Source organism: Mus caroli, unplaced genomic scaffold (assembly GCF_978045245.1).
Source record: "Mus caroli unplaced genomic scaffold, Mus_caroli_1 scaffold_14, whole genome shotgun sequence".
Classification (NCBI taxonomy): Eukaryota; Metazoa; Chordata; class Mammalia; order Rodentia; family Muridae; genus Mus; species Mus caroli.
Window position 1 is genome coordinate 84,526,998 of NW_028227269.1, and position 24,708 is coordinate 84,551,705.

General features: G+C 44.4%; 1 protein-coding gene across 12 annotated transcripts in view; it reads left to right on the plus strand.

Annotated features, from left to right (window-relative positions):
• Ttll5 (tubulin tyrosine ligase like 5) overlaps positions 1 to 24,708 on the plus strand; it is a 238,267-nt gene that overhangs the window by 145,001 nt on the left and 68,558 nt on the right. The gene's annotated exons all lie outside the window — the stretch shown is intronic.

The window sequence follows — 24,708 nt, forward strand, 5'->3', positions numbered from 1 at the left end:
CAAGCAGAGTTTATTCGTACTTGTAATGGGACAAGATATTTTGGGCATGAGATGCTCAGTCAGCTCTAACTCCATCCAGGTAAGCACTTCCCTCTCCAAGCTTGGCATTCCACCAGAGAATGGGAGTCCTGACAATTCCAGACAGTCTCTCTTACTCCTTCCCTCTGTCCTCTTCTTCAATAACCAGTCAGAAAGAGCCTGGTATTCTACTGTGTGTAACATTTAGAATAAATTTTTCAAAGATTCTGATTCCAGTTTAGCTAATAACTTTTCTCCATTTGTTTAAATTACTTCCCCCAAATAGTGCTGGGGGAATAGTGCAGAGAGTCAGGTCTCTGACTTAACATCTTTTCATTCTTGGTCCTTGGTCAGCAGCATTTGGTGTGTTCATATTTCCTGCGCATTTCCTATGTCAGGCATTACGCTACATGCCGGGCTGGAGCATCAAGTAACACAGAGTAGCCTCTGATCTCCAGACTGTGTCTGTGTGGTTCCTTGTACTCAGTAGAGAGTTTGCAGGTAGGTAGGGATTAAAAGATATGTAATCCCTGGTGTTTGATCACCAAGAAGTTAACATCTGGTATGAAAAGGAGTTGTATACACATGAAACAGTTAGAGAGCCATGCCAGACAGCATGTGCAGGTAACTGCACTTTATGGCACAGGCAATTGAAAAGACAATGAAGAGCGGGCCAGACTTCAGTCCTTTCACACATTATCGCTACAGAACGACAGAACCTTTAGCTAGTGCACTGAGATGAGCCCATCACAAAGGAACAAACATACGCACTCTCTAAAGCACCCAGGGCCATAGAGATAGAATGTATGAGGTTGCCAAGGGCTGGGCAAGAGGAGAGGAAGCGTCAGTCTGTCAGTGTTTAGTAGATACAGAATTTCAGCCCTGCAAAATGAAAATATTTTAGGATCTAATGTAGAATAATGTGAATGTACTTAACATTATTACGTATTAAGTAAGTACATGTAAAATGGGAAATACAAAATTGTGTGCTTTTTAGAACACTTTATAAAACAACAACATGACAAATCTATGCAAAGATTTAAAAGAGAGGTCTATGTTCCACAGAAGCTGTTTAGAAACCAAAGCTGCCAACTTAAAGGAAATGGGACTGAAATCTCTGCAGGGAAGGTGTATGACAACAGAAAGGGAAAGAACCTAGGGTATGACAGACCTTGCTTTTCTCAAGCGAGCTTGGACAAGTTATAGTTAACTATACCTTCAACTACTCCAGACGTGTGTGTGTGTGATAGTTAATAGAGATTAAGCCTACAGCCTATGCATTGCTAAACAAGCACTCTCTCACTGAGCTATATCCCCAGCCCTATCTATCTTTTTTTTTAAAAAAGATTTATTTATTTATTTATTTTATATGTGTGAGTACACTGTAACTGTACAGATGGTTGTGAGCCTTCATGTGGTTGTTGGGAATTGAATTTTTAGGACCTCTCTCTACTTGCTCCGGTCAAGTTCACTCGCTCCAGTCAACTTCGCTTGCTCTCAAGTCCCTTCTTGCTTCGGCCCAAAGGTTTATTATTACACATAAGTACACTGTAGCTGTCTTCAGACAAACCAGAAGAGGGCGTAAGATCTCATTACGGGTGGTTGTGAGCCACCATGTGGTTGCTGGGATTTGAACTCAGGACCTTTGGAAGAGCAGTCTGTGCTCTTAACCGCTGAGCCATCTCTCCAGCCCCCTATCTATCTTTTTAAAATGTGCATAATAATACCTACCTTGTTAGTTGTTAAAGACTAAATGGAATTGTGTATGAAAGTAGCCAGCATAGTAGAATGCCTGGTTTAGGTATAGCTTCTTGATAACTCTGAGTTGGGGGGCCCGGTGGGGGACGATTCAGGCAGACTGACCCCAGGAGACTGACTTAAAATCGGATTGCCCAAGATAAGATGCTGCTGCAGCACTCGTCCCTGTGCTGGTCAAGATAGCACACCCTCTGCCCCGTAGAGCACCTGAGCTAGACTGCCCAGAGGCAGTCTTTCAGAGGATAGGCCGTCTTGGGGGTGGGCAGAGAAGAAACTGCCCTTGCTGAACTCTGTTGACGGGCAGAGACTGCACAGCACCCTTCCTCTCTGCCATCCTCTGAATGCTGACATTCCCACTGCAGCTCAGTGCTCAGCCAATAAACACTCCATTCTCCATTTATCCTGGGGGTTGAGCTTTGGGACAGCCTTTCTCTGGAGGAGTTTGGAGCTTATAATTTTGTCCTTCATCCTGTTATATAAACAACAATCTTCAGCCAAGGAGCACAATCACAGAAAGAAACCACTTTGGGGGTGGCGTGGGGGGCAGGCTAACAAAACAGCTTTTATGTTGGAGCTCTACAGAAGTGATTTTCACTACTTATTTCTCTTTTCTTCTTTCTTATAAAACAAACTTTACCTGACCTTCATCCCCTGAGAACTCCACACCACACCGACATCCCCCAGGCCTGAGGCTTCCCCAGCATAGGACTAGCAAAGTTGTGCATATTTCTCTGAAGCTGCCCACTTCTGTGCCCACTCAGCCACGACAATATAACCTCCTCAGGGACAGTGTCCACCCAGGCAGCTCAGCGTGTCACAGGGTCAGTTCCTTACCATGAGAGCAACAGTTGGTAAACAGAAGAAACGTGTCGCTCACAGCTGGCTGGGCATCGAGCCAGAGCACAGGCTGCTTGGGAACCTGGGGCCTGTGGTCGCTGAGGAAGAAGAACTAGGTCCTTCTCATCCGCACGTCAGATGGAAAATACATACTGCCGTGCTGCCACCGCCCGCCCTGAGCTGTCCCAGTTTGCACCCAGAGTGGGGAAGGTAAAAGGCTCTCCGGTCTCACAGGGTGAGCACACACAGACACATACTCCTAGCTCATGTAACTTCACTTTGTAAGATGTTAGCTATCTGAATGAAATTGATGCTGATTTTAGTTTTTAGAGTCATAAAGAGCACATTCCTGTGCCTGAGTAGAACTGAGAACTTCTAGTCATCCCTCAGTGTTTTGCATCTTCATGTCACCTGTGTCACTCTTGAGTTCCTCTTTCTGTCACCATTTCCCTGAAGGGTGAGTCACCTTTCTGTCCTAGCCCAGCGCCTCTTAGGGCAGAGCTCCTCAGCCTCCCTGGACTCTACCTGACCACCCAAGCAAACCTCACAGGTCTCTCATCTTCTGTCCTCTGGGCTCCTCTGAAGACAGATGGTTGGAAGGAAGGTCTGGTTCCCTCCACACTGAGTAGATGGCTTGCAAATGTGCAGTTCCCACAGGTTGGCCCTTTAGTAAATTGTACCAGAGCCCATCTTTTTAGTGAATTGAACACAGGAGGATAAAAATTTCTGGTTGATTCCCTGAGCTTAGGAAACACTCTCCCAGACCCCACATCTCAACTCACTGGATCTGGTCTTCTTTGTATTTTATTTTTGTTTGAGATGAGACTGGTCTAACACTCCCAATAATCCTCCTGCCTCAGACTCCCTAGTGCTAGGATTACAGGTATGAGCTACCACGATAGGCCCTTTCCTTTGGTCCTTATTTGATTCCTCCTGGTTATCTAAAATAGAAGTACCCAGCAAGCACGAGGCCTTCTGCAGTGGGAGGATGGAGCTGAGTGTGGAGGTGGAATGCACAGGCTCCTTGCTCCTGTCACCATCTCCCATTCAGTAGAACCAGCAGGACTCTCAGAAGCCATTTCTAGCAGATGCTTGATTGGCCTGCCAGCTGTGCACACCCTTCATTCCCAGCCTCGTGGCAAGAACCTGTAGCATCTGCTGAATGTGTGCCTCTGACTGTAGGTGCTCCTTTCTCCTTGGTCCTTCCCTACATATGCTTTATGGCCTCCCCTATGGCCTCCCCTATGTGAGTGATGTGGAGGGAATGCATATTGTCAGGTCACCACACCTCTGCCCTTTTTTTAAAAAAAGACTTTATTTTTATTTGTGTATATGGTATGTACATTCTAATGACTACATGCATGTGTATGGTTATCGGCTGAGGGACTTGGATCTCTTAGAACTCAATCACAGGCTCTTACAAGCTGCCTGATGTAGTTGCTGAGATCTAAACTTGGGTCTTCTGAAAGAGCCACATGTGTCCTTGACCACTGAGCCCCTAGCTCTGCTCCTAACCCACAGCATTGTGCTCTCCCATGTGTAGTGGTAGTCTGCATGCTCACCCCGCTGCCCGCAGTCTCCTGAAAGATTTGGAAGAATGGAGCCAACCAATGCTTTGTATCTTTGTCTCTGAATAGAGCCTTCCCTCCCACCCCCCAAATAGTGTTCAGTGAAGCTCAGAGGGTCCCTTAGGGAGGCCAGCATTGCCCAGTATGGTAGTCACAAGCTTTACTTGGGTACTTAAATTTAAGTTCAAGGTCACCCTCCACTAAATGGCTAGATCAAGGCTCACCTGCGCTATATAAAACCTTATTTCAAAAAAAAAAATTTAGTAAGTTTTATTTCTTAGTCTCATTAGCCTTAAGTCAAAGCTCAAAAGACACATGTAGCTTGTGGCTCCCATTTAGAGTAACACAGACCCCAGAGACTAATAAAAGCCCCAAACTAGTCAGAAAAATAAAAAGAAATGAAATTCAAAGAAAGGCATATTCTTGCTTATCCTCTGAGGATCTTATGTAGACTTGAGCCTCTCTTGTTTGGATCTGGCCATTTACCGCAGATGCTGCTCTTGAACTAATTTGTGGTCCTGGGAGGGGCGAATTTTCTAAAGCCTTGGAAATCTCAAAAGGCAGAGCTTCAGGGTTACTAGTGGCTAACCAGTCTGGAGCTGGACCACCTGACAGGAAGAACTTTCAAAGTGTTAGCACTTTGTTTTCTGAGCAGTCCATGGCTAGATGCTGGGGGAGATCTTGCTTCCTGTCCACCCCACTGCCTCACCCCGTTCCCCACCTGCCTGGCTGGCAGTCGTGACATGGCTTCTAAAGCTCCAGCCCTGGGGAACGCAGCCAAACCTGCGGAAGTGGTTCCTCACACTGGCTCCCAGGGAAGCTGTGGCTAGTAGGGGAATGGGTGGGGTCCTGCCTGATAGCTTTCCAAAGAAGCCAGAGCTTTGAAGTTTTGTCTCAGCAGCTGCCAGGCATGCTGTCTCAGCACTCTGCCGACTCTGTATGGCCCCCCGTTGCATATTTCTTTATGATATGTGCATAGTATACATAGAAGAGCTTAGAGGTATTTGGGGAGGGCTCAGGGCTAAACACACCTACTTGGCTTTACCAGTTCGCTACTCTCCTGCTGACAAATAGCCCCTTGAGTGCCCCACCCTCCCTTTCAGCTGTCCTGTTCTTACCACCTGCTGTAGGAGAAGCAGAGCCTTTTCTTCTAGAATGGAGGAGCATGGTCAGGTCTGGAGACCCGGAGGTCCTGCATTTCTTGGGCAGACTGGGCTCTTGCACTTGAGATAGTGATAGACATCACTGAACTATATCTATCACTCCCCTCCCTGATGACTCCCAGCAAGGAACTCTAACTGTGCTGGCCCTGGCTCCTTCTCCTCTAGCTCGATGCCAGCAGTAGATGTGTGTTGACTGGTAGCCGCAACTGTGCTGGGGACAGGGATGGAGTAGGTCCAAGAGGCCAGGTGCAGTTCACCCTGTTCTCTGCCTCTGCTCTCCTGCTGAGCTATCCCTTTCTCTGCCCAGGCTTCAGCCATTCCAAGCTGTGCTGCTGGCCCTGGATTCCACTCATGTGGGGTTCAGCATACGTTCCCTTGCAGAGTTACCTTGGTTTTCCATTCCTGAGATGTAAGCTTGTGAAGGGAAGGGTTGTATTTTATGTGTGCCCAGAGAACCCTGGAGTAGGACTTGGGAAGACCTGGGAGCCAAGCTCAGATCTGCCTGGGACTTCCTGACGTGGGGCAAAGCATCAGACAAAATAGAAGCCAAACTTTGCCATGGAAAAGTGATGGAGGTCCTAAGGGTTCTAAGGAGAGCCTATCTGTGACTATTCTTTTAGCATTAAAGCCCCGCCCACTCAGGGTTCTCAGTTCTTGTAGCTCACAGCCCTGTAAAGCAGCCTGTTTATTTATGCTGCTGATGTTCAGACTAATCTCCCTGCTGAGTCACTGAGCAGTGTAGAGTTACTAGGTTAGCTTGGCAAGTGTTTAAAGCCTGGAGAGGTCCATTCCAGGTACTTCCTGTCATCACTCTCCTAAGGCCTGCCAGCTCCTCCTCTCAGACCTGTGAGGCCATTGTTTTCTATTGCCTCCCTTTCCTGTTCCGCCTGGCTGAGCTCCCTTTTTTAACCCTCAGGTCTTTTACCAGCAGAGTTGCCTGCCAGGCTCTGAGCTGAAGGCAGCTGCTTGGAGCAGACTCCTCAGTGTGACCACCGTCTCCCCATTCATCACATAGGCACTGTGCCCCCCTTCTTTCTTCCTCAGCCAAGCACTCACCTTCATCAGTGTGCCAACTTCCCCTGCCCTCTCCCTGCCCTGGCTTCTCTGTATGATGTTCCCCAAATCCAGTGACCCTCAGCCCATGGTACCCTTTTTCTTGATGTCTTCCTTTCTCTAAATTCTGACCTTTCATCTGGAAAGGCTGCACCCTCTGTCAAGATTCTGATGTTTAGTGCCTCTTAACAGCACACACACATACACATGCACACAAAACATACACACACACACACACACACACACACCAAGAGAGACAGAATATTACTCTGAAGCATATCCTTAAGAAAAAAAATGGGGTAAATAAGTATATCATTTTTAGCACCATAGCCTGGCTTGAGTAATTTCAGAATCTCTTATTTTGAAATCCTGAAGTCTCACATTAAAACTTCATGACCTAATGCTTGAGGCCATGTATTTTAGAGATAAACCAATTTGGATTCCTCTTTTTTAGCCACTCTTTCACCAGGATACTTTTTGAAGCTAATATTCTTATCTCTAAGATCTAGGTAAATGTATCCTTTTCACAGTTGTTGTTAGGAGAAAATGAGCATGCTACACTTAGGGCACCACTTCTGTATTGAGTACGTGCTGAGGAGACAGGGCTAACAGCCCATGCCATCTGTCTGCAGGGTTACAGGTGTCAGGGGGTGTGGCTCAGAGGAACTGAGGAGCTGGTGCGCATTCTCATGCCTGCAGAATGATAAGGCAGGAGCCAGCAGTTGTCCAGATTTCCTCTCTTCAGATGGAGCAACCCAGTTCTCATGCTTACTCTCTGTCTTCCATTATCCTCATAGGCGGGGGCAATCTACTTACCTGCAACTGTAGCATTTCTGCCATACCATAATTAGATTTCTATGCTTTACTGCTACCTACTCTGAGATTCTCTCTCTCTCTCTCTCTCTCTCTCTCTCTCTCTCTCTCACACACACACACACACACACACACACACACACATTTCTACCCTTATCCCTAAATGAAGTGACTCACATATAATCTTCATTAATTGTGGATGCTGAATGAGTTCAAACATGTACGTTCACAGACATGACCTAGACTCGAATCTAAACGGCTTCCTACCCAATGTTTCTCCTTCATACCACAAGAAGGCACAATCCCTCCTCTGCCTCTCTGCTTCTGCTTCTGCCTCTGTCTCTCTCTCTCTCTCTCTCTCTCTCTCTCTCTCTCTCTCTCTCTCTCTCTCTCTCTCAATGTGTGTATGTGTGTGTGTGTCCCTCCTTCCCTCTTGGTCTCTCTTCCTCTCCCTCTTCCTCTCCCTCTCCCAATGTCCCCCTCTCCCAACCCCCAGCCTTCTCTCATTTTTGCCTGAGACAGGGTCTCACAGCATTGTCTGGGCTTGCTTCCTACGTGCTAGGGTTATGGGTGTGTTATTGTGCCTGGCTTTACATCTGTTACTGGGGTTGAGGCAGATTGAACCAGGGTCTATGCATGCCAGGCGAGCGAGTTCTCTGCCACTAAGCTACATCCCTAACCTACCTACCACCACTTATTTTTTTCTCATTAATGTAGTCACCATACAGATTTCACTATGACACACTCATACATTTACATCATGTGTGTCCATCGTACTGATATCTGTCACCCTTTCCTGCTCTGTGTTCCCTGGTCCCTTTCTCTTCCCAAGAGCTTCTCTCCCTTCTACTTCTTCTGAAAATCCTCGTTTTAAATATGAGAGAGAGGAAAAAAAAAACCACATATTTATCTGAGCCTGGCTTATTTTATTTAGTACAGTTATCTATAGTTTTATCATTTTTGTTTTTGCTGAAAATGGCATAATTGTGTTCTTTTTAAACTGTTTTTAGTTAACATACAAAATAATGGTGTTCATTGTGACATTTTAATTTATATGTATCATCTTTATTCATGTGTGTCATTTCCCACATATTGATTCCCCCAACTCATACACTGCTCTCTCTTATCCTCCTCCTTAATTCTACTCCTTTATCTTTTTCCTGTCTCGAGTGAGTGTGTATCTGAGTGAGTGTGTGTCTGAGTGTGTGAGAATATATGTAAGTATGTGCACGTGCGTGTGTGTGTGTGTGTGTGGTTAAAGAGTGTGTATATGAGTGTGTATCTGAGTGTGTGAGAACATACGTAAGTATGTGCGTGTGTGTGCATGTGTGTGATTAAACCTAACCATCCTGTTGTTCTTTATGAATAAAACTTTCTATCACATTTATCTATTCATTTGTTGGTAAGCACTTAGGCTGACTTTAGAACTGCCACCATGACTTTTTAAAAATCAATTTTCTTCTTTATGAAGATGACATTAGGTTCTTTAAGCAGAGCAATCAGTCTGCCTGCTGGCTTTGAACAGGAGCTAGGGCTTTCTCTGGTACTGTACCTCAAAGCACAGCCAGCCCAGTTGTGGCACCAGCTGCTTCTCTGCTTTTTGTGTGTGCCTCACACATCCACATAACTGAACTCCAGTAAGCACAACCGAAGAGATTAAAAGACAATAAAAGTCCTTAGCCTCGTGAGTTCCTGGATTGGACTTAGTATGAAAGCAGAGCTTGGGCTGCCAACATGTGGAAGAGCTGTGCTGTGCTCCTCCCAGGCCCAGCCTTTGGCACCAGGACTGCCCTGATGTGACTCCGCTGTGCTCACAGGCAAAGTTGTTTCAGTACCAAAAAAATGTACATTCTATATTTGGCACTAGCTTGATGTCATACTTCCTTTCATAAATATTACAAACATACCCAGCCCCACCCTATGCCACAGGAGCCAACCAGCTAGATGCTGTTGTGTGATAAACACAGCTGTAGCACTGTACTGTGAAACATGCAGTTGGGGATGCTGGGGCCGTGCTGAGTGGGAAAAGCATGTGTGAGGCTTTGGGTTCCGCCTCCAGCACCAAAAGAAACAAAAAGGTAGCATAAATGTATGTTAAAAACTGACCAAACAGCACACACTTGTGAGGTTGCTAAGTCCAAAACTGCTGAGAGCCAGCCTCCTGCCTACAGCTTTAGCCAGTACCATTACCATTCCCTAAACTGTACCCCAAAGGGTAGCAGGCTGCTGCAGTATGACAGTGCTTTAAAGCTGCTTCCTCTCCTTTCCAAGTTCATCTAAAATAAGAAACATTTGTTGTCTAGATTCTGTGGGTGGGGAGTTGAGGAACAACTCAGCCACATGGTTCTGGCTTGGCTTCTCCTGTGACCCAGTCAGGAGTATGCAGCCAGAAGGCTACAGCCAGCTGCTGCTTCCCTGGGGCTGTGAGGTCCATTTCTGTTTCTGTGTCCATTTCTGGATGGCTCGCTCTCTCAGGGGTGGAGTTTTTGCTTCCTATTGCTGTGGGCAAGAGGCCCCGGCATCTCATCACCTGGACTTTTCCACGGGGCTTTCTTTCTGTTCAGCTTACTACTAGAGTTGGCTTCCTCAGAAGATGGTTCAGCAGAGAGTAAGGTGAAGCCGCAGGAGCTTCCATGACCTAGCATGGGAGGTACACGTTCTCACTTGTATTTAGTTCATTCTCACTGTTGTAAATAGACATAACATAAAATTAATTTAATTTCTTACGTCTAAACAACATAAAATTTGGTATTTTAACCATTCCTGAGTATATAGTTAAGACATCCACTCTGTGCAGCATCACATCATCTGTAGCCATAGTTTTTTTATTCCATAAAATTGGAAGGTGTCACCAAATAGTTTTCCTCAGTCTCCACCCCTGCCCTTTAGAACGTCTGTTCTGCTTTCTGTCTTGCTAGTTTGACCACTCTAGATACTGGCAGAATTTCTCCAGTGTTTGCATGGCCTGTTCATTCAACAGTACGCCTTCAAGGTTCATCCTTATAAATAACAGGTGTCACAGTGGGTTGGTCTACGTGGTTGATTGACATGTGGGTTCTGCCTACTGCAGATAGATGTGGAAGAGCACGGGTCCTTACCTAGAAATGGAATTACTGGATCATGTGATACTTATGGCTTTTTTCCTCAGGATTAATTTTTTTCTTACATAAAAACACTAGCTGATGGCCACAGTCAGAGCCAGGATGCTCTGGTGAGAGACTTTTATGAGGTAATCTGACAGAAACACTTAATACTTTCTCTTTCCAGAGGTCAGGGGTCATGTAACTATTGATGTCAGAGGTGGAATTGGAGATGGCCTTTGAAATATTTGTACTAGGGACAGACCAACCACCGGCTGTGGCATAGCAGTCATTTGATGAGATCAGGTGTGTTTAGGATGGTGTATCTATAGAAGTATAGCAGCCTTTATTACTGGCCATCATAGTACCACAGAGACTATGTACCCTAGCACCTAACAGGGACGCTGTGGGCTCTGCTGAATACTATTGTTTCCAACATGGTCCCACGTGTGGTAAAAGGAAGCCAAGACAATGGTCCTAAGGAGCCAGTTTCGCCTCCCTGACAGTTATCATGATTGGAGCAGCCATGGGCTCCCCAGTGTGACAGATGCCTTGAGCTGGCACTTTGGAAAGCATTGGTCTATTTCTCTGCAGGAACAGGACAACCAAACCTCACCTTTGATGGGACACACAGCAATGGGTGTGCTCAGGGAACAGACAAGGTCACTGTCCCTCCTCAGTCTTGACGTCAGTGCTGTACCCTTGTAGAAGCTGTCTGGGGCTCTCCCTAGACCTCAGGACCCTCCTTAGCCCTAGAGAAACCTGCCACTTGGCATTTTCTTGAAGGAGAAAGGCAGTGTCATTTTGAGGCCCTACTATCCTGTTTTCATAGCTACCTTGCTGGTTCCTGTTCCGACAGTGGGGTCGTGGTCGCAATGCATAGGTTCCTTGCACTCCTTTATCCCCAGCAGCTTGTGACTTTGTCTTGTAATTGTAACCATCCTAATGGGTATAAATTGGCATCTTATACTTTTGATTTTGGTTTCCCTGGTAAGTTAGGATGCTGAGCATCTTTTCATGAGTGTGCTAGCTGTCATGTGTCTCTTCCCCTCCTTCCCTTTGCTCACTTTAAAATCAGGTTTGCTTTATTCTTACATTTACATTCTCTCCTTATTTTGCATACTAATTCCTTACTAAAGTTTTTATTTATAAATATTTTTCCATTCTGTGGATTGCCTTCTTCCCTTTTGAACAGTGAAAATTTTTAAAGATTTATTTATTGAGGAGTTGTGGGTGCATGCCTTTAATCCCTACACTGAAGAGGCAGAGGCAGAGAGACTTCTGTGAATTAGCCAGCCTCTTCTACATAGTAAGTTGCAGGACAGATGGAGCTACAAAAAAGGGGTTCTGTTGGGGTTTTGTTTTTTGTGGTTTGGTTTGGCTTGGGTTTTGTTTGTAATGCATATGTGACTTTTGTCTGCATGTATGCCTATGCATGCATGTGCCTGTCTGACCCTCCAGAACTGGAGTTGTTGTGTTGGCTGCCTTGTGGGTGCTGGGAACCAAACTCAGATCATCTACAAGAGCAGCAGTGCTCTTAACCCCTGAGGCATCGCAGCAGTGTAATTGTTTATTATATATTATATATAAACATGTCTACTTTAGATGGAATACAACTTGTCTCCTTTTTTTCTTCTATATGTGACCTTCGAGTCAGACCTGAGGAACCCTTGCCAGCTCTAAGGTCAGCAAGCTTTGGTCGGGTGTGGTGTAGTTTGAGTGTTCACTTTGGTTCTCTTGTTGACACAGGTGGGCCGGCCACTTCAGCTTGTGAGGGGATTGCCCAGAGTATGAGTGTCGGTGAATGGGGCTCATGAGGGCCATCCCACGAGAATGAAAGTTAAGTAATTCTGACGAGACTGAGGCAGAAGAACTGATGCAGGTTCAAAGCCTCCTGGACTATATGGTGTGCTCATAGATACCCTTAGCTATAGTGGAAGGCCCTGTCTCAAAAAACCAATTGTTCAATTTCGTCTAGAAGTTGAGTGAATCTGTGTGGTTTGTAGTGAAGTTACTTGGCCCTTTTCTTCCCAGTGCTGCCCAACTTGAAGCTCCGTCTTCCAGAACCACTCTGAACTTTTAAAAAGTTGTTTCTTTTTGTATCTGCCTTGTTATTTGTCATAATTTCTAATTTTTGTTTTAGATGCTATCTAAAACCCTTATCTGTTGTTGGTATTTGTAAGGATATTTAGAGCTTTGTGTGGTTCCCCCAACACACACACTCTCCCTCCTCCTCCCCTCCCTTCGTCTCCCCACCCCACCCCTGCAATAGACTTAAGGTAGACTATTTGGTAGGTTCATCATTCCCTGACATTGTCATCATGGCCATGTCATTGAAACCTTGGGCTTCACTGTATCTTCTCGCAGTGATGCTGACAGAGAGTGATCCCCTCTTTGTCATCCTATCTGTGCTTCCAGAAATTCTCTAAGTCTCCTCCCTAAGTCTGGCTTGGAACATGTGATTTGTCTAGTTCTGGACATTTTGCATAGGGTCAGAAAGAGCCACGTCTTTATTTTTATTTCTTTATAGCCTGAAACCTGGATATTCTTACCTTTAGAAAGCTAGCTACACACGTACCACACACAAGACTGCTCCATGTGCAGAGTGGAAGCAGTAGCTAGACTGTGGTTTGCTAAAGTATGAGTCTGCAATAACTCCTCTTACCATCCCACTGGTACACTGCATCCTACTGGCATCTGTGCTGGCGCTCTTGTACATGTCTGTGCACATGTGTAAGTCTGTCTATAGCACCAAGTCTAGGAGGTGGGATTATTACATCCAGTGATAAATTCACTCGAACATTTTAGAGCTCCTGTGAAATTGATCTCCAGAGAGATTCCCAGATAGGAAAAACTGAAGCCTGCCCTGCTCACTGCATCCCCCCACCTGTGTCTCCTGCCGTTGAGCTTCCCAGCTATTCTGCTGGACCATGCTTGTCCTTCTCATTTTTACTGACGGCAGACTTAGAAAAGAAGACTGTATCTTCAGATAGAGCAATGGCAAGGGTGTTTGTTGGGTCCAGCAGGCCCTCGTCTTAGTCTGTTAGACCGTAAAACTTCACTGGTTCAGTCTGTGTGCTTAGATGCGTTCTCTCCTGCTTCTGCTCTTGAGTGATGTGTCCCAAGGAGCCTAATCATCTCTGCTCCCTCATTAACCAAGAAAGTCAGTGAGCCCAGGAAGCTGAGCGCACAAAGCTTAAGGGAAGTATTAAAGAGGAAGAAATGGTTTGATATATTTTTAATATAGTGTGGAAAAGGTAGAAACGGTGGGGGCTGAGGAGAGGGGGGGAAGGAGGTCACTCCCGGTAATTGGAAGCAAATGCTGGCTGAGAAGAAGGCAGTACCCTCACTCTTCCTATAAACCCCATCCCACAGAGAGCCACGGCTAGGACATGCTTTAACCCTTCCCTACCTGTACAGGTCCAGTGGCTGCAGAGGTGGTGCTCTCTAGGGAGGAGTCTTGCACATGAGCAGTTTCTGTAAGCCCTGGCTAGCATGGCTTCAGAAGGCAGGTGGGGGCAAGTGTTGATGAGATATGTGTACTGAAACTCCTCAGGCTGCCTGCCCCTCCTCTGAGGGCAGCTGGTAGTCTGTTGACCAATGGTTTACCAAGTTTCCATGATGATGCTTTCTTGAAGGGACAGTAAGAATGTTCATGGGACATGCAGTCATTTTTGATTAGCTTTGACCCATCTCTTGAACACCCTCTAATCCTAAATTCTTGTCGTGCCAGTGGACAGGAGGGTTGTATTTGGAGTCTTGGGCCTTCATTGGTCCTAGTCCATGCTGGCCACAGTGAACTGAGGTATGAAGAAGAGCGAGTGTATGGGCTCACCTCGCACTCTTGACTTCCAGGTAAAAAATGAGCATCTGGCTTCTGCCCAGCCATTGATCCAAGGAGGAAAAAGAAAACCAAGTTAATACATGTGGCTCCTGGTTACACCGACTCCTGCCTAGAGTCACACTGTCCACACACCCTCAGATGCCCGTTATCACAACACCAGGAAGGCAGAGATAGGAGGCCAGCCTGGGCTACATAGCAGGTTGGAAACTAGCCAACATAGGGAGACCCTACCTCAAAAACAAAGTCCATTTTGCATAAGAAGGAGGAAAAAAGAAATCTTGGTTTATGTGCCAAATAATCCCCCCTTTCTTTCTTTCTTTTTTTTTTTTTTTTTTTTTTTTGGTTTTCTGAGACAAGATTTCTCTGGTAGCCCTAGCTGTCTGACAACTAGCTCAATAGACCAGGTTAGCCTTGAACTCACTGAAATCTGTGCCTTTGCCTCCTGAGTGCTGGGATTAAAGGCGTGTGCCACCACTGCCCAGCCAATAATTCCCTTTTCAGTGGAAACCTACAAGGCAAATGCAGTGGTAAAGCAGGCCTCAGTTGGTGGGTGATAGCAGGGACCAAGCAGCTACCCAAGCGCTCTGGCTCATTTGGTCCCACGTGCAGGAGTCCTAAAGGTTTAAGTGAGATAATACTCAGTGAGTGCCTAGTGTCCGCTCTGTCCTCTCATCATTACACTTATACTATACTTAACCCAGATGCAAACATCTTTTTAAAAATGTGTTGTTGTTTAGTTTTTGAGACGGGCTGACCTAGAGCTTGCATTCCTCCGGTACTATAAGCCACACCTAACTGAAATGATTTTAAAAGTATTTTTGGGATGGTTGTAGATTTTGTGTTGAGTCCATGATTCCCTCCTGAACTAGTTTTTTGGTTTTTTTAAACAAACTGTAAGGTGTAGGCTAAGGTTTATTTTAGTCTATGTATGTACAGTTATTCTATCTGTAATCCAGTGACTCTTAAAAGATCACTTTTGTTGGATTTGGACCTTTGCCAGAAATCATTTGAGTATGTCAGTGTGGGTCTTTGGATAATTTTAGTATTCCTCCTATGGCAGTGATAGCTAGAAACCCCTTGGCAGTGTCTGTTTTGCATGCTAATTTTTGGTGGCTTATTGTACATGTGACGTCATATGAATTTAGACTTCAAAGAATCGCTCTCACTTCCTCTATGCAGTTGCAGACATGACTGAAGCCTTCTTTTTCTCAACTATAATTGGAATGATACTACCTCTGTCAACAGCTTGCTATGGAACAAGGAGGAGGAATAGACAGAGTCAGAATGCTCACACATTTAGAACGTTCTCATGGTGGTGTTAAGGGACGGTGGTAGGGGCAGTAAGACCGGAGCCTCAGGCCTTGCTATCCCCTTTGCAGTTGCCAGGCTGCAGTTTTCCCGTCCTTTTCACTGCATTCTCATTGTTAGAGCATGAGTGTTGTGTTCAGGCTTCTCTTCTGTATGTTACCTGAATGGTGGTGTCAGCTGGTAAGATCTGCGTTTCTGGCATGTGGAGAGCTGGATCCCACCACCTTGACTGATGGCGTCTGGGGCCGGTGGACTTTCCTCTTGTTCGGTGCTCTGCTGGATGCGAGTCCTGCTGCCTGGGATTTCTTTTCCAACTGACAAATTTCTGTTGATCTTTTGAGACCAAGATCAAATGTCATGTCTGTTTGAAAGCCTTCCTTGATTTTTGTTCATAGAAAGTTGTCCCCTTTCGTCTGCTTTCTGAAGCTAAAGCTAGTAGTGTCTTGTTTCAAACACAGAGGCCAACTTTGTGGGCAGTAGCAGGGGGTTTTTTCTTAACTAAAAAGTGGACATTTTATACTTAAATAAATGTGTCCATTATGTGTTGGCATTGGCATTAAAATGATAAAAGCAGAATAATTTAATCCCCATGATCTGGGACAGGACCAAAGCAAACACACGAACACGCCTACAATGCTCACAGGTGGCTGCAGGTACAGTTTCCTTTCTTTACACTTTTCAGTACTTACATAGTTCATGATGTGTTTTAAACATAAAGCCATATTGATTAATCTTATGTTGTTTGATGTATCCTACAAGTTGATATTCATTGGGATTCTTGTAGCAATTTTGATAAGATTGTATTTTGTCATTTACAAAAGAGGAATAAAAGGCAGGAGAGGAAAAGGAGATTAATATTTACTGACATAAATTAATAATATTTAAGACTGACTTTATACTACATCTGTGCTTTATTCCCTTTATCATATTAATTACTGAAAAATGGCTGTAATGTAAGCACTGCATTCTTCCTGTGTGACTGTTTAAACAGTCCTAGAGATGGTTGGATTTGTCCATGGTCACATACCATGATGGGACAGGCATCTGAGCCCCACCCCTTTTGGTGTGAAAGCTCACACTTTTTCCACTGCTGTAACTCCCCTCCCTTTAGAAGCAAGCAGGAAAGTAAGCATTAGTCTTTGCCTGATGGCATTGCCGACCATTTAGACCTCTTTGTTGATGATGCTGTGCAAAGGAAAGGTGGGGTATTTGTCGATGATGCAAAGGAGAGGTGGCTACTTATGAAAATAAAGTGTCGCTGGTGGGCTCTGGGACACAACTCTGTATGAGCAAGTGAGTTCAGATTTAGCAGAGCATATAGTTCAACAGCATAAATACCTTTATCAGTGCCCATATAATTGCACAGGTGCTCACTTGGCTCCAAGTGCCAGTGTCATTTAGAAGCTGAGCATGCTAACTGTGAGCGTGTAACATTTATTTACCACATGGGCTCAATGTCTACTTGCTTTGCATGCTCATCCCCCTTGATGTAACTCACTGGCACAGATTTGAACCACTAGGTAGGGCAAATTAGGGCATGTCTGTTTTCTAAGGGAGCTCTTCTGACTCTAGGGGATGGAAATTGTGTAGAATCTGGTCCTCTCATTTTAACAATAGCCTAAGCCAAGCAGGTGTTGGTCAGTGGTTCTTTTAACTGTCATCAGTTATTTCATCAATAAGCTAAGCACACAGTTTAATAGCTAGCATTTTAGAGAGAAACCATGATCAGGAAAAGCGTAACACAAAGATGTCCCTGTTGGGCTCCAGGCATGGGAATCAGGCGTCAAGACAAACAGAAATGAGCCCTGTCTTTCTCCCTCAGCAAGTGCAATGTCTGAACTTGGAGTTGGCTTTAGTCCTTGAGTGCATACTCTGTGTCCTCATTCATTGCTTCCAAACCGAAGCTCATTTGCTTCTCAGTGCTAGTGGGGATGGGGAGGTCAGCTCACCAAACAGCATGATGCCGCTTCCTGTTGGCCTGAGAAACCAAGGAAGAACAATAGGTAAGAGGTGGTTTGATGCTTCTAGTCGATAGTTTTTACATTGTCCCAGCAACTATTCTGAACACTTCAGGAGTTTGTTGACTTCTGAAGTGACTCCCCCTCCCCCGCCCCCACACGAAAGGATCTGTGAGCAGCTGTCAAAATGCAGACCCATCAGTGAGGTGGCAGAATCCATGTTCTTAACTACTTTGTTAATGATTCAACTTATCAGAATCACCCAGTGAGCTTATTAGCATGTGTTACTGGGTGGAAGTAACAAGGTGGAAGCAGCAAGAAGTGAGATCAATGTGTTTTCAAAGGTCTGATCCCCTGAGGCAGGTTGCCCCCATTTCATGTCAGCTTTGGCCTTTATCTAGCCTTTCTAGAAAGTCTCAAGCCAATTTCAGTAAGTGTCCCTTGGTATAGCAGAATATATGTGGTAGTAGCTATGCCTCTTGCTGTTGGTGAAGGCTTGCTTCTACTGTTTGTGTGCTGAGGGTGACTTAGACTCAGGCTCCCGGAAGCAGTTCACTCTCAGCTGCAAGAGAAAAAAAGCTTGACCGGAAGTAACATTTTAACACCCTCTGGCCATTCTACTTCCTTAGAACTTCCTGTTTTATGATTTCCCTAGTGCTTCAGTGTTTGTGTTTATGACTATTTCATGAGTTATAGAGAAAGAAAAAGGACAGGCAGAGAGAATAAAGACAGTGGGTAAAGTCTTTAGGGTTGTGCTTTATTTCCCTTGGCTGACTGAAAGAAAAGGACAGAGAGGCAGGTCAGTGGGGCCAGAAAAGCGATGAACTTGACAGTGCCAAGTTGCGTGCTGTTGTGTTTCTTAGGGGAAGAAGAAATGAAGGGAGCCAGGCTGAGGCTAGAATTCTCCACTTTGACAACTTCTGCAAGATATTTGTGTATACTGGGTTTGAACCTAACTACAAGTCAGTGTGAAGTTCTTAGAAACAAGGATGCCAGTCGCCCTAGACCGTCTGCACATTCACGTTCACTCTGAGCTTTTTCTGGCTTGTCTCTGCAGGGTGTGGAAGATAGGAGAAGGCAGCCCAGCTTTCTGAGGGCCAGCTGTGCTTGTGTGTGTCCTGCTGAGCCGGGCTCCGTCTTGTTGAAGGAGCTGGTATCAGGGTCTCCTGTGGTGATGATTGTCAAGGTCGCTCTTTGCTCGACCCTCCTTTTAGTTCACGGCTACAGTTTTTAGGCTTCATGTGGTATTCATGTGGTGTACTGGTTATGCCAAAATAAAGAGCTGGATCAAAGACAAGACATTTCTTGATCATAAGGCAAAGAATCAGTCTGTCTTTTCAGATCCAGAAAGCTAATAAAGGATTCAGGAGTCTCTATCTATATAACTGGCTGGCTCCCAGAATCCTGTATAAGTCTTCTAGAGAAGGGCTGTGAGCCTAACCTTTGAAAGGTTTGGTTTTATGTCTAGCTTTGTGTTCCATGAAACTTGCTCCCAGAGTCCCTGCCAGACTCACCAAGTCCAACTCTGTCCTTATTTCCTCCTCCTGAGTTCCATCAATCATGGGGTGGAAGGGGTGTGGAGACAGCAGAGGTCTGGTTCACATTCCGTATTCATTGTCAAGTCCAGCTGGCTGTGATCTCGCTGTACTTTAAAAGGACAGGCTTATCAACTCCCAACATTTTGACATGATGCTTCATTGTATTCTTCCCAAAGTCATGTCATTGTCACACAGTTATTTAATAAAATCAAAGCAGTTAGCCAAAACAGACCCCAAACAGCTTCCCGACTCCGCTCCTGCTTCTCCCCTCACCAAGGGGAAGCCCCCCCCCCTCTGCTGCTTGCTGTTCTGTTTTACATTAGGATCTCATTCGTATCCTGCTCATGGTCTTAATTCTCTTAATTTTTTTTTCTGGCTCTGAGGGTGGGAGGGGTGAGAGCTTAGCTGATTTGGAACCACCTCGTTTCAATGTTTCCCTGCCTTGCTTCCAGCTTTTCTGCTAAGATGTGCAATAAGCAGTAGGAGCCACGTTTGTCTTCCAAGTGCTAATTGACATACAATTGTCTTTCGTTTTCAGGGCATATCTTGGTCCGATTCCAAACATTAATTCTGGGACAATGAAACTCACCGGGAGTCAGGCTGTTGAATCAATCTTACTTTCTCTATTAAATTACTATGTGGAAAGAAACGGTTCTTATGACTACTGATACCTGATTTATGTCTCAGAGCTTGAGATAGTGACTCAGTGTGTGATTAATGTGAAGGGAAGGAGCTCAGATGCTGGGAAAGGAAGAGAAGAGATAGAGATAAATTAGATGCTGAATACATAAACTAGTAATTGAGATGTCAGTTGCAGGTCAGAATATAACAGATTAGCGCCCCGATGATTTGGCAGCTCATGGAGAAGGGAAAGGGAATTGTGTTGGCCCAGCACTGATTCATGAGAAAACTAAGTCATGTTAGACTAACCTCATTTCCCTTCACTGTAGAACCACTCTAGTGAAAGAAGATTGGGATAGAAAGGGATGGCTTTGAGTCGTTTCAGGATTAAGCATAATGAAATCTCTTGTGTACTGAAGAGAAATGTGAATGAGAAAATGTCGTCATTAATATTTATAACCAAATGGGTAACTATCCAACAGCCAGCCAATCTGCAGTTGTTAATTATGACCTGAGACTGTGCTATTGGCTAACCAATTTCCCATTTTTATCAATGATTTATCTTGGATGACAATCAGGATTTAGAATGATTTAAAGACCAGAATTACTGTTCTCTGTGAATTTAATGGAGGAAAATTATGAATTCAAACATTGTAGTCTGCAGAAGGCTTACAGGCTCAGTTAGGCTGATAACAGCCTACTTCTGACATGGAAGAACTGGTAAAACCCTGGTGAGCCCAGCATGGCGGCTCAGGCCTGGAGGCTAAGGCAGAAAGAATGCAAGTTCCAGGCCCGCCTAGGCTACATAATGAGTCCCTGTATTTTAAAAACAAAAATTATTGACAAAATTTCCAATTGGCATTTTGTTTGTTGGGTCAAGTTGAGTTTCTTGTGTTTCTACAGTTTAAGACATTGAGAACATACGACTTTTATTCTAAAAAACAAAACAAAAATGAGAGCTTTCCTTTTGCAAAAGTGAAAGGGGTATAGCCACTGCTGCTAATTCAGGTTTGGGTGGAGAAGAGCTGAAAAGACTGATAATCTCCATTCCTAACTGCTGCCTCCTAAACATGGTGACATATTCTCCAGCTGGCTTGGAAGTTCTCCCAGATAAGGGCTGCCCTTCTGTGGCTGCCCTGGTCAGTGACAACAATGGCTGTGTGAGCTGCTCTGGCTCTCACAGCTTCAGCCCACTTTCTTTCCTTCCTTCTTTCTGTTAGGTTGGCTTTCCTTGAGGCTGGTTCTTGTTTTGTAGGACTGGCTGGTCTGGAACTCAATATGCAGACCAGGCCTTGAAACTCACAGAGATCTGCTTGCTTCTGCCTCCCATGTGTACAGATTTAAAGTGTGTGTGCCACCACATTCCACTTCAGCCCCATTTGTGCACCCACTAGAACCATGTCTCTTACTTGTTACCCAGGGATAGTACTTCGTAAGGAGATTAGAGAGACCAGTTCTCCTCTCTCCAAAGTAGCTTTGCTTCCCCCTTACTCCTTGGACCCCTTTTGTGTTGCCCCTCCTGTCCTGCCCAAGGACTTAGGCTTCCTCTCAATGGGAAGACGTTAGTAATTGAGCGCCTGCTCTGCAATGTCAGCTATGTGCTAAGTGTTGTACATGGGTTGTCATATTTAGTTCTTAGCTAGCCCATGAGAGCTGGGGTTAGTACATACTCCCATCTGAAGAAATCAAGGCACAAAGAGGTTAAATGTGCTGCTTATAATAGTAAAGCCAGGACTTAACTTAGTAGTGTTGTTCTAGATCCCTGGGTCTCTTAAGTGGCTGCTTTCCATTCCGGGGTGGTGCAGAGTCAGGACCTCAGCTACTCCAGAACTCTCTCATTGACTCAATTTATCCTTTGGTTTTGACCCACACACTTCTTTTTTCTTTGTTCCTTGAATTATTTCTTTAATCCTTTCCCAAGAGCCTTTTATTGTATAAAATAAACAAAATATTTTAATGCCTCTCTCCCTGTTCTCGAGCAGGAAGCTTGGCCTTCACTTAGGAATTCATGTAGCACATACTTTCAACCCCACATGCAGGTCACCAGACAGTCACGTGACTTCCAGAAGACCTGTGTGTTCTTGGTATTTCTCATACTGCCTCTGCTAGGTTCTAACATTCCTGTGGGAAAACCATCTTGGTGGAACTCCACAGGTGTAAAACAGGAGGGAAAGAAAAGAAGAGTATGGGCTGGAGAGATGGCTCAGCGGTTAAGAGCACTGACTGCTCTTCCAGAGGTCCTGAGTTCGATTCCCAGCAACCACATGGTGGCTCACAACCATCTGTAATGGTCATCTGATGGCCTCTTCTGGTGTGTCTCAAGACACCGACAGTGTACTCACATACATGAAATAAATAAATCCTTTTAAAAAAGAAGAGTATTCTCTTATCCAATGAGCATACTCACAGGTTAAGTACAACATGTTTCTTGAATGGTCCTGAATCATTCTCAGAAACTTACAATTATAAGGTCAGAATCAAAGCTCTGACATCAAGAGCATGGGCTGCCTTAGCCGAACCATCTGACTTAATACACCATGGAAGTGATGTTCGGCAAAGTCTGTCCTGTGAGCACTGTGTCTCCAGTCCGTGGTAACCAAATTGTAGCTAGGTTGTCATTGAGGTAGACTAAGACTTGTTACTGGATGGTCCGCTTTCCTGTTGCTGGATCTGTCTCGAAATGCAATTCGACTTTTTTTCCCATTGGTGAAAGTAGTTCTGAATCACATGTTAGTTGTGTTTCATAAAGAAATGCTTTCCCCGCAGAGCCTCTCTCGGTGGCCTGTTACCGTGAAAGCATCACCACCTGTTGACCTTCTTCTTCTAGTTGCATATGATGCCTTTTTTTCTTTTTTGAGACACAGTCTTACATTATATCCCAGGCTAACCTCACACTGATAGCAATCCTCATAAGTTTGCCTCAGGTTCCTGAATACGAGGATTGCAAGGATGAGCCATAATGCCCAGCTCTACCTTTGTCATTTTAATGTCACTCTATGTCCTCAGGATGCTTTTCAGGACTGACCTTTCTCCCTGCCTTTCATCACCAGTTCACCCCAGTGCAGGTGCTCCCAGTGTTTGCTTTGTGTTCATTCTCTCCTTCGTCCTTCAGGCTAATAGGATGCCATTACTGTTGTCATTTAGGCCATGTCACCTACTGCTGTCCTCTCGTAGGCTCCTCTGTACCAGTCTTCTTAACCCCTGCCACTCCTGACTTTATTCCTCCAGATCTTGCTGTATTTAATAGGTTTAGGTTAAATTGCCCTGATAAAACAAGTCTAAATGCTAAATGGATTTGATCATGTGGTCCACTATTACAAAGTGCATGTTTTTGTAATCAGAATTGGGAAGCTACTATATTGTATACACAGAACAGAAACTATTAACTAGGATTTTAATTTCAAATGAAAGTGGTATAACTTTTGGGGTTTTTTTTTTAACTTGTATCATTTACATGAATATTTTTACGTGCTCAGTGTGATGAATTTATCTGTTCACAACATTCTTGGTCTATTTCCATCACATTCGAGAGTTCCCGTGTATCTGCTCCCTGTGAAGATGTCCCTCTGTGTGCCATGCCTTTGTGCCTCATGCCACATGTTAGTAGCACATTTTTTCTCCTGGATCTGCCTTTCATTCAACTCATCTATCCATTGATTGTTTTAGTAATTCAGCCATTTTATCAAGTAGTATTAAAGTATATGGATACATATTTTATTATTAATCTAATTTCCTAATGATGGCTCCAGTTCTTGATAGTTATAAATATTTCAATGAAAATTTTCTGCAACATTGTTGGTAGCCATGTGCTTTTATTTAAGCAGTTAACTCATTTGCGTAAACACGTTTGCTTTCACACAGACCCGACAGTATCCTGTTGGCGTTGCTTTATCCTGTTATCAGTGAACAAGTCGATCTACATAATCACCAGTACTTGATACTGTGCTTGACCAAACAAGCCCCTGTCCCTGGTTTGGTTTGTTCTGTTTTGTTTATTGGTTTATTGAGAACGTGTCTCTCATAGCTCAGGATGGCTTTGAATTCTTGATCCCTCCTGCTTCTGCTTCTCAAGTGCTGGGATTACAGACATCTGGCACTACACCCAGCTGCAATTGTAATCATTATAATACTATAAAATGTCATTTGAATTTCTCTGATGACCACTGATACTGAGAACTTGTATGCTTATTGGACATTCATATTTTTTCACTCATAAAATATCTTTTCAAATCACATTTTTAGTTATTTTCATTCTGTTGTTAGGGTCAGTTAACAATGCAGACTTTGTATATTAACAGTAGAAATTCTTTGTCATGGGCTGGAGAGGTGGCTCAGCAGTCAAGAACACTGGCAGCTCACAACCGTCTATAACTCCAGCTTCAGGGCTTCCAAGGGCAAAGGACACCAGGCACATACGATGGACAGACAGACAGACAGACATGCAGAAAAATCACCCGTACATATAAAAATAAATTTAAAAAAATTATAAACACTTAAGTTAAAAAATACTTTGTCACATTATATGAACTGCAAATACTCGTCCCCACAGTGTGACTTACTTATTCTCTTAGCGGTGTCCTTTGCTTGCTTTTATTGCTTGAGACAGGGTCTCTTGTAGAGGCTAGATTCAAGCTCACTGTGTACCTAAGGCTGTTTCTGGACTCTTCCCAAGTGCCAGGATTACAGGTCCCCACCATGCCAAGAGCATTAATGATGTCTTGTTTGATTTTATTAAAGTTCAATTTCTAAACTTTTCTTTTATTAATTAGAACATTAGAATTCTAAGAAGTCTTTGCTGACCATAAGGTTTCAAAGACATCTTGATGTATTTCCTTCTAGAGGCTTTATGACATTATGACATATGACATTAGGGACTTGACGGACTTGTTTGTGTACTGAGTGCAACAGTGGTCCAGATGGCTGTTTGTTTTAGCACAGGCAGCCCTTGACTTCACGTCTGATGCTGTCACAAAGGACTGCACCGTGCTGACTGCAGCAGCGGGTCTTCTGCCTGCAGAATGACTCACTTTCTGTTTCTATATCCTGCTTGTTCTCATCCCCAGAGAAATCTGGAGCTCTGGTGGCAGTGAAAGGAAGCCACAGGTTGGGGAAAGAATAGAAGGATAGTAACATTAGTAGTGGGAATATT